Source organism: Heliangelus exortis, chromosome 1 (genome assembly GCF_036169615.1).
Source record: "Heliangelus exortis chromosome 1, bHelExo1.hap1, whole genome shotgun sequence".
NCBI classification, from domain to species: Eukaryota; Metazoa; Chordata; class Aves; order Apodiformes; family Trochilidae; genus Heliangelus; species Heliangelus exortis.
This window is the reverse complement of record NC_092422.1, coordinates 86,573,631-86,590,581: the sequence shown is the minus strand read 5'-3', so window position 1 is coordinate 86,590,581 and position 16,951 is coordinate 86,573,631. Positions and strand designations below refer to the sequence as shown.

At 44.0% G+C, this 16,951-nt stretch overlaps 1 protein-coding gene across 7 annotated transcripts in view; it reads left to right on the top strand.

Moving 5' to 3' along the window:
- Nucleotides 1–1,085: 1,085 nt before the first annotated feature.
- The window catches only part of AGPAT3 (1-acylglycerol-3-phosphate O-acyltransferase 3), a 92,511-nt gene continuing 76,645 nt past the window's right edge, over nt 1,086–16,951 (top strand). For 2 of the 7 annotated variants that reach the window (XM_071751967.1, XM_071751948.1), the window contains exon 1: nt 1,086–1,479. The gene's annotated coding sequence lies outside the window, so the exon portion shown is untranslated. Of the gene's footprint in view, nt 1,480–1,603; nt 1,780–2,663; nt 2,766–16,951 lie in introns of those variants that run through there. The other 5 variants (XM_071751912.1, XM_071751977.1, XM_071751877.1 and 2 more) reach the window with 5 other exon arrangements.

Here is a 16,951-nt window from a genome sequence, read left to right as displayed (position 1 = left end):
CTCTCGATTGCAATCCTGTCACACCCTGAGGAGAACGACTCAGATCTCAAATAAAATCATCATTTTTCAAGACTTCCTCTCAGAAACGGACCAAACGTGTATTTCAGTATGTTCTTAACTTCCGTATGTTCTCACCTGCTTCTTTATGGTACGTGTAGTAACACAAAGGTATTGTCAGTCTACATTTGTTAAAAAGCAAATAACCTCGGTGATCTTGCTCCTTTCACGAAGAGCTTTCATCAGAAGTCCAGTCCCTAGCAGGGCATCCCATTTACTGCATGGGAGCATCACCCTTAGAGCCTTCAGCCCTCGCTTCACGGCTTTTTCATTCATTCGGACCCGGGATTGTACCTTTATTTGTTAATACCCTCACGTAGTGGTTTCCTGCGTTACTGAATATTTCTGTTATCGATTCTTTAGGGTGCCATCTTCGCGTTTCTTACACACAGGTCCCCAGTCCCTCTGCTCGTACCCGGCAGCTGCGCTTACACCTCCGCGGCCGCCGCCCGTCCGCTCCCAGCCCCGGGCAGCGGCGGAGCCGGGCCCGCAGGGCAGGAGGCCCCCGGCACCTCGCTGCCGTCCCCGTCCTGGGGCACGCTGCCACCGAGAGGACACAGACCGCTCTCCCTGAAGGCAGACAGCGGGAAAACGAGAGATGACTCCGGTGAGCGGCAGCGCCCGAGCAAGGCGGCTCCTCAGCCTGACGGAGGGGGTCTGGGGGAGGCAGAGGGCTTTCACCGGTGGGGAGCGGCGTTTGGGGAGCGGCGTTTGGGTGAGGACGCGGGGACGCCGCACTCCCCTTCCTGGGCCGGGTGATCTCCCCCCCCATCCGCCGACGCGGAGCATCCGCTGCCCTCCGCCCCCGGCAGCCGAGCGGAGCGGGGCCGCGTTGACGGGCGCCTCGGGCGGGAGCGGCGTCGCCCCCTGGTGGCAGCCCCGCGATGGGGGGGAACGCGGATGGGAGCTGGCGGCGGCGGGGCGGGGGGCGGGCGTCCCCGCCGCATCGTGTCACCCCCCCTGGGTGAGGCCAGGGCGGTCGGTGTGGGTGCAGCAGCGCTGCCTGGGGCGGGTCCAGACGGGAGGAGCGGCGGCCGCTGCCGCCCCCGCTATCTGACCCGACCTTCCCCCCTTCTCATCCGCCGCCCCGTTCTCCTGCCCCCAGCGGCCCGGGAGGAACTGAACCATCACTGCACAGGAAGTAGCGGCTGCGGGGAGCAGCGGCGGCGACAGCTGAGGCTGCCGCACTCAATGAGCGAGGCTCCCGCCGCCGCCCGCCCCGCTCGCCCCTTCCCCGCCTCCCGAGGGCAGCGGCGCCGAGCCAGCCCGCCGCCGCCGCCGCCGGGGGGGCAACGCGGACAGCAGCAGGCGGAGGCGGGCAAGGCCGGCTGCCCCGGGGCTGAAGGCTGAGGCGGGCAGAGGCGACTCCGGCTCTTTTCGAGGAGGAGGAGGAGGCGGCGGCGGCGGCGGCAGGGACTGCAGGTTGGTGCCGCTCCACCGGCGAGGCGCCGGTGCTGGGCTGCGGGGGGAAGGCGGGCGGTGGCCCCTGCCCGCGCGGTGCCGGCCCCTCTGCGCCCCCCGCCTGGGCGCTCCCGCACGCTGCCGGCGGCTTCACCAGGCGCCCCTCTCGGAAGGCCCCGGCGCGCCGCCCCCCGCTGCGGCGGCCACCGGAGGAGCCGGGCCGGGCCCGGTTCGGATCGGCGACCGCGGTGCCCGTGCCATCGGCAGGCTCAGCCTTTTGTGCGCCGGCGGGCGGGGGGTACCCGCGGCGGGGGAGGAGAGGTGATGGGGGCTGGGGGGGGGAGGGGGGGATGGTGGCTGTGCGGCGCGGGGAAGGGCGCAGTGGTCCCGCCGGCGCTGCTGGGCCCGGGGTGAAATCCACACTTCTCCCCCCCCTCACCCTCCTGAGCTGGGGTGGACGCACTCCCGAGGGTTGCGGAGCGAAGGAGGCGCAAGCTGGCGGCTCGCTGGTGCGAGGATGGCATCTGGGCTCTCCACAGAGCGTGAGGGGAGGAAGAATGGGAGAAAAGTGGGAGTGCGGCTCAAAACAAAAAGCAGAATTGACGGGAATCCCGTTTCTGAAGAGCCGGGGCTGTACCTGGGTGCGCGGCTTACGAGTGCAAAATGGAGAAGAGCAAAACCTATTGATCCGAAAGAGGCAACCAAATAAGATGCTGTTGTGCCTGGATACTGTTCAGATGATGCTGATGTATTTAATAAGCTGCCAACCTGATGTGTAGGCTTCTAAATCAATGAGCACATTGATTATCCCCTTATAGCTTTTAATATGCTGTATTCTAAGGGAACTTTTCTGTTGAGACTTGTGTTACCTATTTGATGCCTCACTTGCCTCCCCTTTCGATATTTTCCCCTCATTTAATCTTTCCCTCTTTCAATCTCCCCTCCTTGTTTAGACAGAGACCAGGTGTGGACGGAGAAAAGAATGTGGCAGAGTTTGCAGTAATCTTGCTTCTCCTTTCTCAAAGTAATAATCATCTCATTAGCTCATAATGGTATCAACTTCATTAATTTCAAGTCCAAAATAAGCTTCATGGCCTTTCCCCCACTCCCCCTGTAAGGGAAATAGGCTGCAGTCCAAGATTGCATGTTTGCCATCAGTGAGTTCTGATTCGTACAAGCGTGTTGGGGACTGAAGTGGTGAACTCTCCACTTGTCTCAGCAGTGTTTCATTTATGGTGACGCTCTTCACTTCAGGCTTTTTATTTGAACTACAGGTCGTTTGGGTGAAGTTCAACATAATCAGATAGGTATGTGCAATTTATTTTTTCCAAGTTTGATTTTACAAGCTATAAACCCCATACAGTTTCCAGTCATTTTCTTTCAAGACTGCAGCTGCATATGAGATGATGAAGTTAAACAGAATTATTGTAACCTGCAGTGAACTTCCTTTGCTGTGGTGAGCACTGAGCTTTTACAGAGCTCCTTGTGCCGTGAGCAATTCTGGCCCTTGGATTTTAAACATAAATGTTCTAGTCTTTCCTGTAACTTTTACAGGAGTCTTGGCCTTGGGCTCCCTTCTGTTTTACTCTTGCCTTCTTCTTCTTCACACCTATTGTTACTGAACCTTTGTGATTAAAATTATGTGCATTACATTTAGCACCTTTTTTTTTTTCCCCAGCCTTTTTTTAAGGGCATTCTTATGTACTCTAAGTAAGTCTCATTATCTCTTTCATTCGTAATTCCCACCTTCACCTCTCTACCTCTGTGCTCACATTTAATTGGAGAAAGCAGGATAGAGACCAGTTGGTTTCCAAATATAGCTTGAATTCACAAGTTTTTCAAGGAAAAACACCTGACCGGATTGTCTCTGCCAAGCATGATTAAAATGGCAGGACCACTTACCAAAACTTTGTGCTGCAGTTTAACAAGACTTTGCAGATAGCTCAATTGAGGGTGCATGAGTTGTACCTGACAAGAGCTGAAATCAGAATAGGCTCTAATTGAGGCAGTGTTGGACAGAAATAAGGATGCTATTTCCTCTTCTCAGTGTGATTTCTTTTATCTCTGGAGGGATGCATTAACAAAACAGGACAAAATTTCCCTTATAATTATTGGAAACTCTACCAGCACAAAGTGCATGTTCTTTTCCCAGCCAAAGCTTTCTGCTCTGCATTAATCTTCTTACAAAATGAAACTATTGCATAGTCCCATGCTGGGGTTTTTTGGGGTTTTGTTTTGGTTTTTTTTTTTCTTTTTTTTCTTTCTGCCCCTGCAGAAAGATGCATTGTTTTCAGATCCTAAATGGTGTTTTGTTTTCTTACAAAACTATTATGGAATAAATGGATTCGAGGCTTACATTTTGTGGGGAACCAGTATGAATGAAGTATTGCTGTTAACTGTGATGAGTTCACCTATATTAAATGTATGATAGCCATAAATTATGATAGGCTGCTTCTACCCTTCATGCAAATAATTAAAAAAACCCAAAACCTGAAGAAGGGTTACATTAAAGCTTGCTCTCTTGGTTTATAAGGCCAAGGTTTATAAGGTTGGAACAGCCAAGACACTGAGAAAGATATATAATTATCATCTTTAATCTAACAATGTCCTGTTCTTTCAGTGGCTTGGGGTTTTTTTTTTTTTCTTCATTGTTAATATTGAGTGTTGGTGCAGGCCTGTTAGTCTGTTTATAGTCAGTGCCTGAACAAAGAGCAGGTGACTAGGCAACTGGTACTTTGAGTGTTAGAAAATAAAGACTAAAAAAAAGACAGCAAAGGGAACCCCAGATTTGTTTTATCTCAGGCTGTTCCACTGCCTTTTGGTGCTGAGCCCCTAGCCATAAAGATTCTCTGTCTATACTGGTGTTTCAGGATAATACTGGGGAACTTTTGCTTGTGAGTAGTTCTTAATAAGTAATCGATACCATCTTGTTTAAGTAAAACTAAAAGGAAGAGAAGGAAGAGGCAGTAGAAGGCATTATCCATATTTCTTGTTTACCTGTGATATTAACCAATAAAAATGAGTAAAAGAAATGCAGACCTCAAGGCCTCTGCCATGTGTTTGGTGAAGGTACTCTTAAAAGTGGTATGTGAAAATTATCAGACAACTTGATATCTGATTTGTGATCCTGTCAGGATTCTAGGAGTGAGTCAGCACTTAAGTTGGGGGATGATTATTGTTAGGACACCTATAGATAAAATCAGGATAGTCTAGGAAGCATGTAATTTGTCGGTGCATGAAACCAATAATCTCTGCTTCCTCTTTTGGTTTATTAATTGCAGAAGTCCATTTGAAATAGATAAAAAGGAAACAAACCCTTGCTTTCATATTTTTCTTTGTCTCTAAAACCAGTGGATACTAGTGATTTGCCTGTAAAATTGCCTTTTGCCTGTGAGTCTGGACACATTGAGGAGTGTGCAAGACATGACAGTGGTAAGTTATTTATTGACAGCTGTTACAAGTAAGTTGTAGCAAAAATAGAGAAACACACTTCTCTTCTGAGAAGACCAACCTGCGAATGCTGCCTTTAGATCCAGTTATTCTCAACACCACCTCCTTCTGCTGTCTAACCTTGCATGGCATAGACCACACAGCTGTGCAGTTCAGTAGATGGGACATTCATCTGGGAAGGCAGGAAGCTTGTGCCCTTGTCCAAATGAGTTGTCAGTGTTGTAAAAAGGAACATAGAGCCACAGGGACTCTCCTTTCTCTCTGTAAACCCATGCAAGCCCCCAAATGGTTTTAGGAGGACTGTGGTGACTGGCTGTGCCAGGGTGCCCTGGTGCATCACCAAGGAAATTCTGGGTGGAGGTTGATACCTTCTGGGGAAAAGGCAAGGAAAGCTGTATCAAAAAGACTACATGAGGATGCTGCCTATCAGGCTGCATCAAAGGCCCAGTCGGTTTCACCTCCCTGTTTTATGCCTGTTTTGTGGGAGGATCAGTACAGTCTTTGCACCGTGAAACTTCCCCTGAAGTTGTTGATCTCTGCCTGGCATAAACTTGGAGAATACTGGGGCTGATATGACTGATGGTATTGCTAACTCAGCCCAGCTGCTTATGTGGTGTTTTTGGGTTTTGTTTTCTTTTCCCCTCTTTTGTGCTATTCTCAGTTATGCAACTTCCTTCATGTGTTTTGTAGGTAGAGCAGACATGTAATTTTGGGCTGCTGCTTGTCCTGGGAATCAGGGAGCTTGGAACCTAGAGTCTATGAGGCTTGCTACTGAAATGCTGTGGTTTTTTTGTGCACCCATAGTGCCAGTTCCTTGCTAGAGAGCTAGGATGAAATAAAGAAGAGAATAAATGTTGTGTCACATCTTGGATGGGGAATGAAAGCTGGTGTACTGACTAGTCCTAATACTGTTGTCTTGCAACAGTATCAATAATGGGATGTTTGCTTTCCAAACAAAAGGTGGGGTCTGTGTCCCGAAGAGTTTAAAGATCATTTGAAACTTTTTTGTAGTGGAAATGGTAGTTGTTTCAGTCAGATCAACCCACCACCCTGGGTAAAACCTTGTTGCCAAATTGTGATTACTGCTGTAGCTTAAGACTGTTCAGGAAAAAAAAAAAAGCTTATGCATGAAGTAGGTTTTGAGCTCCTTAAGTTTTATGAGAATGAAAGGACATCACATAGTGAAATAGTAGAACTCTTCCTTACAGAAGAGGTGGATCTGAGTGTATGACAGAACATCTAGAATTCAACATCTCTTGTGAATTCCTGCTTTTTCCTGGAGAAAAGACTATTTAAAACCTTTACAAGGTTTCTGCATCAAAGTTAAGAGCTCTTAAATGGTCCCATTAACCAGTATGGCCTTGGCCACTGCTGTGTGGAGCACCTCTTCTCCATGCAGACAGACTTTCTCATTTGCTGTAAAGGAAATGAGATTTCTGTGACATTTTAAGTTGCCTTTTTTCCCCCCTGTTGTTCTTGTGCATTAGCATTACTTAGGTAATTACAGTGTGTTTGTTAGGAGCTCTGACAGCCTAAACTGAGTTCTTTGTCAAAATTGCAATGTTTCCCATAATTAAGAAATCCTAGAAACAGCACCTGAATATATTAATTAAAAAGGCAAAGTTGGTATCTATTTAGGATATATTAACAAGCAAACCCAAAATACAGTTGACTAAAGTGTTGCCCAGAGTAAATGAGCTTCTGTGAGTCTTTTTTTGTGGAGAAAAATAATATATTGATGCTACAACTGTCACATATGCAGTCGTGCAAAATTCATGAGAGATCTTTCCAAATTCTATGGTACTGAGAACAATAGCCACTATTTCTTCTTCAAAGCTCTTCAGAGATGTTAAATAATCCTTGTGACAGCCCTATGAAGTGAGTATTGTAGTAGTTTTTTATGGATGGCAAAACAATTAATGGGCATTGTCTCCAGCTGTACCGTGAATGTGGGATTTTTCCAAGTGCCCACAGCTTGGCCTGCTGCTAAAACTTGTGGTTGTGTGACCAAAGGGTGGGTGAGCGTGGCTTTCTGGCTCTTGTTTTAGCTGTACCAATAAAAACCTTTTGTAGAAAACATTTTATGGACAGCATGCGGGTGTGTGCCTCAGGCTGGACCCTGTGCATCCTCCCTCATAAAGGGTGAATTTAGCTTGCTCTGGGTTATTCTCCCTATGTTTCTGGCACCACTTCTTGGAGGAGAGATGTGCAGAGCTATTGGCTGGGGTGTTGCCTGTAAAGTTTGTATGTGAAAGCTGGGTTGCTCTGGCTGACATCAGAGAACAAGTTTGCTGATTTTGGGGATGAGGTCCTGGTTGGACTCTTCCTGCTGGACTCTTGCCAGTCTGGGCTTGCTCAGTTGCCTTGAGGCTGACCTCCTAACACCTTTTGATCCAAAAAGGCTGAATACCCAGCACTTTCCTCCACTTCATGAACTTATCTGGGAGCTGAAGGAGGTCAGGATAACTGGGACATAATTTCCTGTTCAGGTCAGACCAGCATTGCAGCTTTCCTGTGCATCCTTGCTGGAATCTGTGTAGCTCTTCTCCACCAGCACTCCTTGCTGCCCTTCCAGGAGTTATTATAAATGCCACAGCAGATGGCTTGGGAAGGCAGTGTCTGTAATTACTGTTGCAAGATTTGCCTAAGCTTGACTCTGTACAAAGAACGCTTTTTTTTTTTCCTTTTTTTTTTTTCCTTTTTTCCCTGGAGATTCATAGTTGTCGGTACTTCAAATGCAGATTTGGTCTTTTCAGGGGAACACGATGGTGGGAATGTGTGCGTTATGTGCTGATTCAAAACCAGCCCGTCTTTCCTCTTGATATAATTCATATGACAGTTTAGTGTTACCAGTTTTCAGTCTTCTGCAGGGTCAGCTTTCAGGTTCCTTGGACTGATGATAGGGTGCTAAGGACCCTAATTTTGGTAATGGCTGACACACCATTAAATAAGAGAGCTACAATCTGTTTATGAGGTACATTTTCAAGGTAGATTTTAAAACCCATTAGCCTGACTGGTAGCCTTCCATCAGGTTCCAGTGCCAATGCTGTTGCTTTTCCCAGCTGAGCAGATATGAGCAGCTATACAGCTGACCCATGCATCTTTAATGCCTGATGCAAAGATTCATCTCCGAGTTGCAGATGTGATTGATTGACCCAAGGATGTGCTGCACAGTGTGTGCTTTTCTGTGCACCCCCTCACTCTAAATGTTGCCCTGCCCATCTTGGGATCCCTACCCAGCTTGGCTGAGCTGAGCTGCTTCTTTCACATCCATATGGTGCCTGTGGCCTTCGAGTTATTAGCTGTGTAGCCATTCTCTGCTGGAAGTCTGAGTTGTGAGAGGGCTGAATCCAAAGGAAAAGAAAAGTTGCCTTTTCTTGAGTGCAGTGAAAATGCTGTGTCCCAAACCACCTAGCCCTGATGAGCAGTGTTGTTTTTCCTTCTGGTCATCTCACAGAGGATGAGACCTTTGGTTGCTCAGACAGCTTTTTGGAGTTGCTTGCTGGACAGAGTGTTGGAACTCTTCTTGGGCAGCATGAGGCTTTCATCTCTGTTTCAAGGATTTTAAAAATTCACTTTGCCTTTAAGCTAAAGGCTACACCTGTACAGTAAATGTGGCTAAAACCATAAGCATCAGTGGGAATTTGCACCAGATTCCAGATTCTTACTGACTTTTCCCCATCCATTTCCAATGAAATATCCTCATCACTGAAATTGTGGGATCAAGGTGGTTCTTGGTATTTTGTGATTTTTTTTTTTAATCTTGTGTTTTGCTTTCTTGGCCAAATAAATCATAGAATCATATCATAGAATCATAAAGTGCCAGGTGGGAAGAGACCTCAGGGATCACGTAGTCGAATCTTTCTAGATAAAAATATAGTTTAAATGGGCTGTCCAGCATCCTGCTTGCTTTCCTAGTCATCCTGTGGGCAGCTTTCCTTCAAGAGGCAGCATGCCATGACTTTTAGCAGTCTCTGCTCATAGCTAACTCTCCTGAAACCTGTAAATGTTTTTCACGTTGAATTTGTGTGTGGTATCACTTTTTTTTTTTTTTTTCCCCCCTTTGGTTTTCTTTAAAGGTATTAGGGATAAAGGCAATACTTTGTGCCCATTTGCACTAATTCTTCCAATACCAATTCAAAAGTCATCTCGTTGGATCATACAGTTATGAATTAGTAGGAAGGATTGTCAATGGATAACTTGGCTTCTTGGGCCTGAGAAAGGCAGAGGATGAGTTTTTGTATGAGGGAAAGAGGCAGCAGCTTTACCTTTGTTGATGATTTTAATAAAACTTTGTCTAGATGGCTTTTTTTAATTGAATATTTGAGCAGGTTGAAATCAGGAATTTTATTGTCTCTTTAATTTGTGCTGATACATGGTTTAGCATAATTATTTGTTTAATGTCCTTTTTGAAACTATGGTGCCCTCATCCTCCTGACCCTCCTCCGAGAAAAAATGGATTTAATTTATTTGGAGATAATGTCTACTGTACAGCTGCTCTCTGACAAGGAGATGTGTGGGAGGGGGGGGCTTTTGAAGTGATGGGCTCAGGCTAAAAAGCTTTACAAATGGTCTGAAGTATACTGTGGCATTTGTAAGCTCCCTTTCTGAATATCATTATTCAGTTCTAAATATGTGCTTTGGTTTTAAGGGGTGACCTAAAACAACCAACATAAAGTTTTGGTGGGTTTTTTTTTTTTGGTTTTTTTTTTGGGGGGGGTTGTTTTTGTGGCTTTTGGGTTTTTTTTTTTTGTTGTTGTTGTTTGTTTGTTTGTTTTTTTATCTCCTGCTCCTTCAGCATGCCTGTCCTCTTGATCAGCATTAACTTTCTTGAGAGCTGGGTTTCTAAAGAGGGAACAGAGCCAGATTCTTGTGTGTTCAGGTTCCTGCCTGATCCAATGTGGGGAGTAGTGGCATAGCAGAGTCCTTCTGTCCTTCTGTCTCCAAGCATTTTGTGACAGGGCAGATGAAACTCACCCCTTATCTCCCATCTCCTTCTCTGGGCAATAAGAATATCAACACTTAAAGAAGGTTGGCAGTATCTTTTCTAGTGACATTGCAGTTTAGTCTGGAAGGGTGGAGTCTGTTTGCTGCTACTCTTAATCCCTCTCTTTAAATAAGATCAACTACAACACCCTTGGTTTTGGTGATGTCATTGCCTGTGCTCATTTGTGCTTTTGTACTCTTGCTGGAGTCTTGTCATTAATGCTGTTCATTAACACAGCTAGGTTGGCAAAACATCTCAGGGAAAAGAAAGCCCCAGGATTGCCATGTGTTCCTACGACAGGGTTTGAGAGTAACCAAAAATGTAGTGCTCCCACTTAGCAGTTTGCAGACTTGAATGTGCGTCAGTTCTACATGGTTGTAAAACAACTCCAAACCCTCCCCTTCTTTCTGACCTCAAAGGAATAAAAGCAAGTACACGAGGTATGAATGCATACATGTGTGATGTGTCCTCCTGTGAAACAATTCTTCTCCACATGAGCTGGACTATTACATACAACTCAAGGCATCACCTTTGAAGAAACCCCTTTACCAAGGACAAAGCTATAAGAAAAACTGAGAGAAAAAATTCACAGGCATGTCTAGAAAACATTAGTACCAGGAAGGCTTACAGAAGGAAGGTTATTCTATGTAATGAACACCTGAAAGCCTGTTGAAGAGAAGAGGGAGGACCTGCTCTCCTTGCCTGCTGAAAAGAGGACAAGAAGTTACGGATTTAAAATGCAGAAGGGGGAGAGAGATTTAAGATGCTGGAAAACTTTGGAAAAAGCTTTCCGTTGCCAAATGGGAGTTGTGAAATGTCTGTTGCTGGAAAGAGCTCAGAAAGAAAAGATCCTGGCAGATGCCAGTGAGAAAGGTTGGGGTCTGGTGTTCCTGCATTGAGGACCAGAGGCCTGGATCCCTGGTGGGGAAATGCATGCTTATGAGATGTGGGCAAAGAGCAGGGAGTAGCCAAAGAATGAAAACTCTGGCTGTCCCTGCTTATCCCCTATGTTGCCATGCTAAGCAATGGGTGGGAAGTAGTTCGGGGGCAAGAAATTAGGTGTTTGTGATGAAGAAGGTAAGTTAACAGTGGTGGAGAAGCTTAGCTGCTGAAGGAGTGAGACAGCTGGGCTAGGTCACCTCTTGAAATCCCAATCAGCTATGCACATTTTAGGGGTTTTTTGGGGGAGAGACTCATGCAGCTACTCCACCCTAGGAGCCTTGTGTGCTGTGAATTCCAGCACAGGGCAATGCTGATCAATCTGTGCGTCAGACTGAGTGACCCTGGGAAGGGTATTGGTATTTTAGCTTTTCTGACAAGGGATCCTTTTAATTAGTAGCTGCTTCATGTATTCCACTTTAAAAATGTGAAAACAATTTGTTTGCAGTTCACATTTGTACCATGCAGAGATGAAACAAATCCTTGAGGAAGTTGACCTTTTGGATCAGCTTGAACCCCAGCTACCACAAAGACTGTGGTGCTCGTTTTCTTTCATTTGCTATTTTCAGCCATTTGGCTCTTATTAAGTTTCTGTGGCACAAAAGCAATTCCTGATGGCCAGCCAAAGTATCTTAGAGTTGCTCTGGACAGAAGCAGTAACTACCAGCAATGTGTGGAGGACATTACACAAAAGCTGAAAGGCTGGGTAAACCTCATCCAGAAGCTAGCTGGTATGTGCCTGCAGAATGTCAATGCAAGAGCAGGTTCTCTCAACAGCAGAGTACTGCTTGCCTTTTTGGTATTACAGCCATTGCATGGAGCTGGTGGGTGCTGAAATAGTTTTGCAGAATGATAAGCAATGAATAAAAATGAGTCAAGTTCCTGGCTCTCTGTACTGGCGAATGCTTCACTGGAAAGCATTAGAGATGAAGTATCAGAAAATATATGGACTGTGATGGTCTGTCACTCTTTATGAACAGAAAAGAATATGATCTAGCTTCCTGAAATGTTTTCTTTCGTATGTGGTAAGGCTGAAATTGTTTGGCAGGACATTTGGTCTCTGTGTGTTGTTAAAACACAGGTGATCTAGGGTGCTCCACCCAAGGAGGCTCTTGTTCTTTGAGTTTTGAGTGCCTAACCTTGGCAGTGCTGAGATGTCATCGACTTTGTCTGAAAAACTCATTAAAAGTGTGTATATCTTTAATATAAACAAGACACAACTTGCCTCCTCATGACTGTAAGGAACTTGAGTCTTCTTGTTGCTGACTATGGATTATATGCCTGGGTAGGAGAGACAGGAGTAAGATAAATTGAGCCTGTATTGAATAGCGCAATAGCTGTTGGAGGAATTTGTAATGCTCTGCTTTTTAAAATACCATATGCTTTTAGGAGAGGGGAGCCCTGCTGTGTTTGTGCCTTAGTTCCAGAACAACGTTAAAGTGGGATTCTTTATATTGGAAGCATTTTTGGATGTTGCTGTTTGATAAATGGACCCCGTATCTTGGAAGACTCTGTTTTTTGCAGATAACGTAAGGTTTGGAGTTCACAAATCTGATCTAATCTCTGGAATTGCACCTGTAAGAGAGGGTATAAACAGTAGAAAGCCAGTACCTGCACTTCACAATACGTATTTGCCAGTCCTCATTAGTTCTGTGCTTCTAAAGCTGTGAATAACTGCTAAACACAACCTATATCAGTGCAGTCGATTTTTAATCTAGCTGCAGGAATTTCTGTCTGACAGCAGCTGTGTTTCACAGGTTCTAGCAGTACTAAACACATACAACTTGGTTTTGAATTGGGGATTTTTCCCTCAATGAGTTTTTTTTGTTTAAAATTTAGTTTGCAGATCTTCTGAAGAAGAGGGTGGGTCTTCTCAGACAGGTGAACTTGACCATCTCCAAGTTATATCGATCTCTTGGTATAATTTTCTCTTGTTCACCTCCTCTTCTTCTTCCTTTATCTCGCTTATTGTGGGTTTTTGTTAGGGCTTTTTTTTAAGCATCTGATTCAGTTGCCAAATTATAGTAATGAGCAGGTAAGTTCAGTGCTGCGTTGCATGACAGATGATGTAATTGTACTAGCAAGGCATAATCTTTGTGTATTTCATTGTTGTACTCCCAGTGTAATTAGATCAGATTTTCTTCATTGTACCTCTAACCATTTTTCTTCTATACTAAACATACGTGGAGAAGGGATAAGAAAGAGGAGGAGCATGAAGCAGTGAAAAGGGCCTTTAACTCTTCCTGGGTCACCTTGAATTTACATTTATGTAAGCATATCTGCCTCAGGTGGGGACTGTGGTTCTTCTTCATCAAGTCCATTATGTACAAAGACAGGAGATCAGAATGTAACACTAAGCTGAAATCCCATGTTTGGGTAGATGCTGTCATTATTTCAGCTATGAATTAAAGTAGTGGGTATTTGAAGAGAGTCATGGCTGAAATATAGGAGGGTGTGGGGGAGATGATGGAAGAAGGGCTGTGATGAAGGGTTCATCAGTTCAGGCTGTTGCTTTCTAGAACTCCCCATTGCCTACCTTGCTCAGGATTGCTATGGTATCTCTCTCATGGCCACTTTGCTCTTTGTCAAACTTCTTTACTTCCTTCCTCCACCATGAACTCATGGGGCTATTTCTGTTGCTTCTTCTTCTGTGTACCCTCTGAGAAACTTTCCACTGATTTATAAAAGATGAAGAAGCTGGGATTGTTCTTTGGAGGGTTCTCACAGGCATTTAAGAGCTGCTGCCCATTTCTTGGGAGTCTTAATTTCCTGCTTCAGGTCTGAATGCAGTCCTAATTTATGTAGATATCCTGTCTTAAGACTTGTTCAGATGTTAAGTTAGCACAGATAGCTTTTTGGTTCTTATAATGGAGGTGATAGTTTCTGCATGTGGAGGAAGCCTTGTAAGTTCACTGAAGACGTTGGTTATACTGGTAATGCTGGTCTGAAGCTTTCTCAGTTGTTTGGCAGGAGGTCATTTTGGGAAGGAGCCTGTAACTGAGTCAAAAATCAAACTTCAGCCAAGGCTGATTTATTTTGTATGGGTTTGTTTGGTGGCTGGTTATTGCTTACAAAAGAAGTTGGAAGAACTGAAGTGTTCAAACTAATTTTAAGAGTGCTCTTTCCTGTTTGTGATGTATGGCTTTCCTGATTTATTTCAGATTCTTGAACACTAATTTCTGTTTTGTATTTTGTTTGTTTTGTATTTGTACTTTTGACTGTCTAGCAGAAATGCTTTGAAAGTAATAAAGCCCCAAGGGGGACAAAACAATTTCTTTTTGCTTTAGTGTTGTGTGAGGTTTTTTCCTATACACCAGTTATGACTATGTTTTGTTTTGACCTATTTCATTCTTAGTATGAATTTGAAATACAAGTCCTGCCAGTGAGCAGAATAAACAATTAAACAATCGGGTAAGATAGGGTGGAGTACTTGGGAGTCTACAGCCACCCTTATGTCACCTTTGCTGATATGACAGTGGTTCCCATCAGTAATCATGGTCTTGGAAAATGGGGTAGCAGCTCTGTGCAAGTAGAAAACTCTTCCTGAAAGTGTGTGTATCAGGAAGTTAATATCTATAGTTAATGTCTCTGGTACAAAAAACCCCCCATTTTTTTAGGTCGTAATATATGCTTTTCCATATCAAAGCCTGATTTTGCTCCTCTTTTTATTATAAAGAGAAAGTGCCATGATCTTTCACAAAGCAGTAGTGGGAAAAAGTGTTGTAAATCCCCTGATATATTTTGAAAGCCTAATCCTTTCATGCTGCTATCTTCTATTTGCCTTCTGCTCAGTGTTAAGTGTGTGCTCTTCCTCTTGCCATCACTATTCTCAAAAGTTTTTTCAGTTATTTGTTAAACCCATACCACGCAGAGTATTCCAGATCTTTACTCTGAGAAAGCAGCTTGCTTTCCTACACAGTGAAATCATGTGTCTGTCCACCAAATGAAGTGGCTGGAAAAAGGTAGGATGGAGGGACTGGGTTGATTGTAAATCCAGTTGTAATATTCTGTGAGTTAATGAAATGTTGTAGTCACTCAGATATCTGAGCATCTCATGTCACTTCAGGCTCTCTAAGGTGTTTCTCCTGGCCTGGAGCCACCACTGTCAATGGGTATACATTTCCCAATGCTCTGGTTTCACATCTGCCGGTCCCACTTGGATGCTATGGATGTATCTTGGAAACAGACAGCATTTAGAAACCTAGATCTCTTCCATAAGTGTTGGTAAGAATTTCAAACAACTTTTAAAATTCTCCCTGTTAGTCTACAAGCCTCCAGAACTGATAGACCTTTCCTCAGAATCCAGTTGCTTTTCACCACCCTGCTTCTGTCTACATGTTTGAAGCCAAAACTTTTAAGTGCCACTGAGCAAATACACATATGTGGTCAGCATGTGAATTCAATTTGAGATTATTTCGTTTTCGCAAAGATGTAATTTCATTGCTGTCAGATTCTTTAAAATCACTCTGAAAAGAAGATCTTGGACTAATGTGTAACCAATGAATATTCCACATTGCAAAAATGCAGATGTGTCAGCATATAAGTAGTGTGCCTTTAAAGATACATACTTATGGGTCTGTAAGTGCTGTAAACGTTAATATTTTTGGCAGGATCAAGAACCTTATCATACATTAAGTAGTATTTGAGTAGCTGTACAAAGTAGTGTCTGATTGTTTGCTTTCTTCCCTGTTCCTGGCTACAGTGTCATGCCCATTTTCATGAAGTAGCATACTTCTGCTATGATGCAGACAGAATGAGTAAGGTAGTGAATGGATTGGTGTGGTAATTCTTATTTTCCCTAGTTTCCCACTGTCCGTTAGCACAGTCCTTCCAAGCTAATAAATACACTGGAACACTGTGTGATAGCTTTGTAATAAATCTGATGTTCTAAAGAAACAAGAAAACATCTCCAGAGGTTTCCAGCTTTGGAAAAATATTTGTTATGTGAAGAACAAAATCATTCTCTAGCAAAAAGTACTTGCATCTCTGTGCTTTCCAGTCTTCTGTTATTCGTCAAAACACTGCAATATATGTGTAAGTTCTCTTGTTTTCAATTTTCCCATGTGTCCTGAATGAAGCTGCTTTATTATCGTTATCATAATAGCTCATAAAGAGTATTTTAGACTGTGATAAAAGGACCATAGTTGCAAAACCACCTTAGTATAGAAAATATGACAGCCTTCTTGAGATGTGGAAAGAATCATTAATGTGGATATGAAGATAAAGTCCACTCTCTAAAACCAGATGCATCAATAGTGCAAATTTGGGTAAGGTGTCTGGATGTTCATCCTGGTAGTGGAATGAAGTTACATGACCATTAAGCACTCAATTTTTATTAAAACTCCCCATGTTTAAGTGATTGTAAATGGTCTACAGATTCAGTTGTTTATTATTTTCATTAAGCTTCTGCTGTTTAAAATACCTTTCCAGGAGTGCGGGTCTACAGCTCAGTAACTCATGTCCATCTCTGTAGTAAACAGTACTTCAAATTATGGTTAATCCAGATTATTGCACTGCTGAAAAGCAAGCATTCTTTCCTTTAAGGTGCATCAAATACTGATTGCTGTTTTCAGAAGGTCTTAACTATGTGCTTATTTTTGCCTTTTTGTCTAAAAATCAGCCAATACTTTATGTGTGTGAGTCAAAGTAAATTCTATCCACTGGTATGTACATTGAGAAGCAAAAAGTCTTACTTACAACAGCATGTTACAACATTGTAGTGGAATGGGTAAATAATGCTGTAATTTGTGCTTTCTAAATATTTTAAATTTTGTTGTGTGTTTGGGTTTTTTTGAGGACTGTAATCAAATACTGATTTGTTACATGAACTGCTGGCTGTGGGACTGAGTATGTTTCCAGGGGGTGTGGTTGTAGTTTGGGTAGGAGGCGGCAGCACTAGGTTGAAAAGCCAAGTGTGGCACCTGTTGAAATGCACTTCACAGGATCATAGAAAGTCAGAGGTTGGAAGGAACCTCGAAAAATCATGAAATCCAACCCCCCTGCCAGAGCAGGGTCACCTCCAGCAGGTCACACAGGAACACATCCAGGTAGGCTTTGAATGTCTCCAGGGAAGGAGACTCCACAACCTCCCTGGGCAGCCTTTCCTGTGCTCTGTCA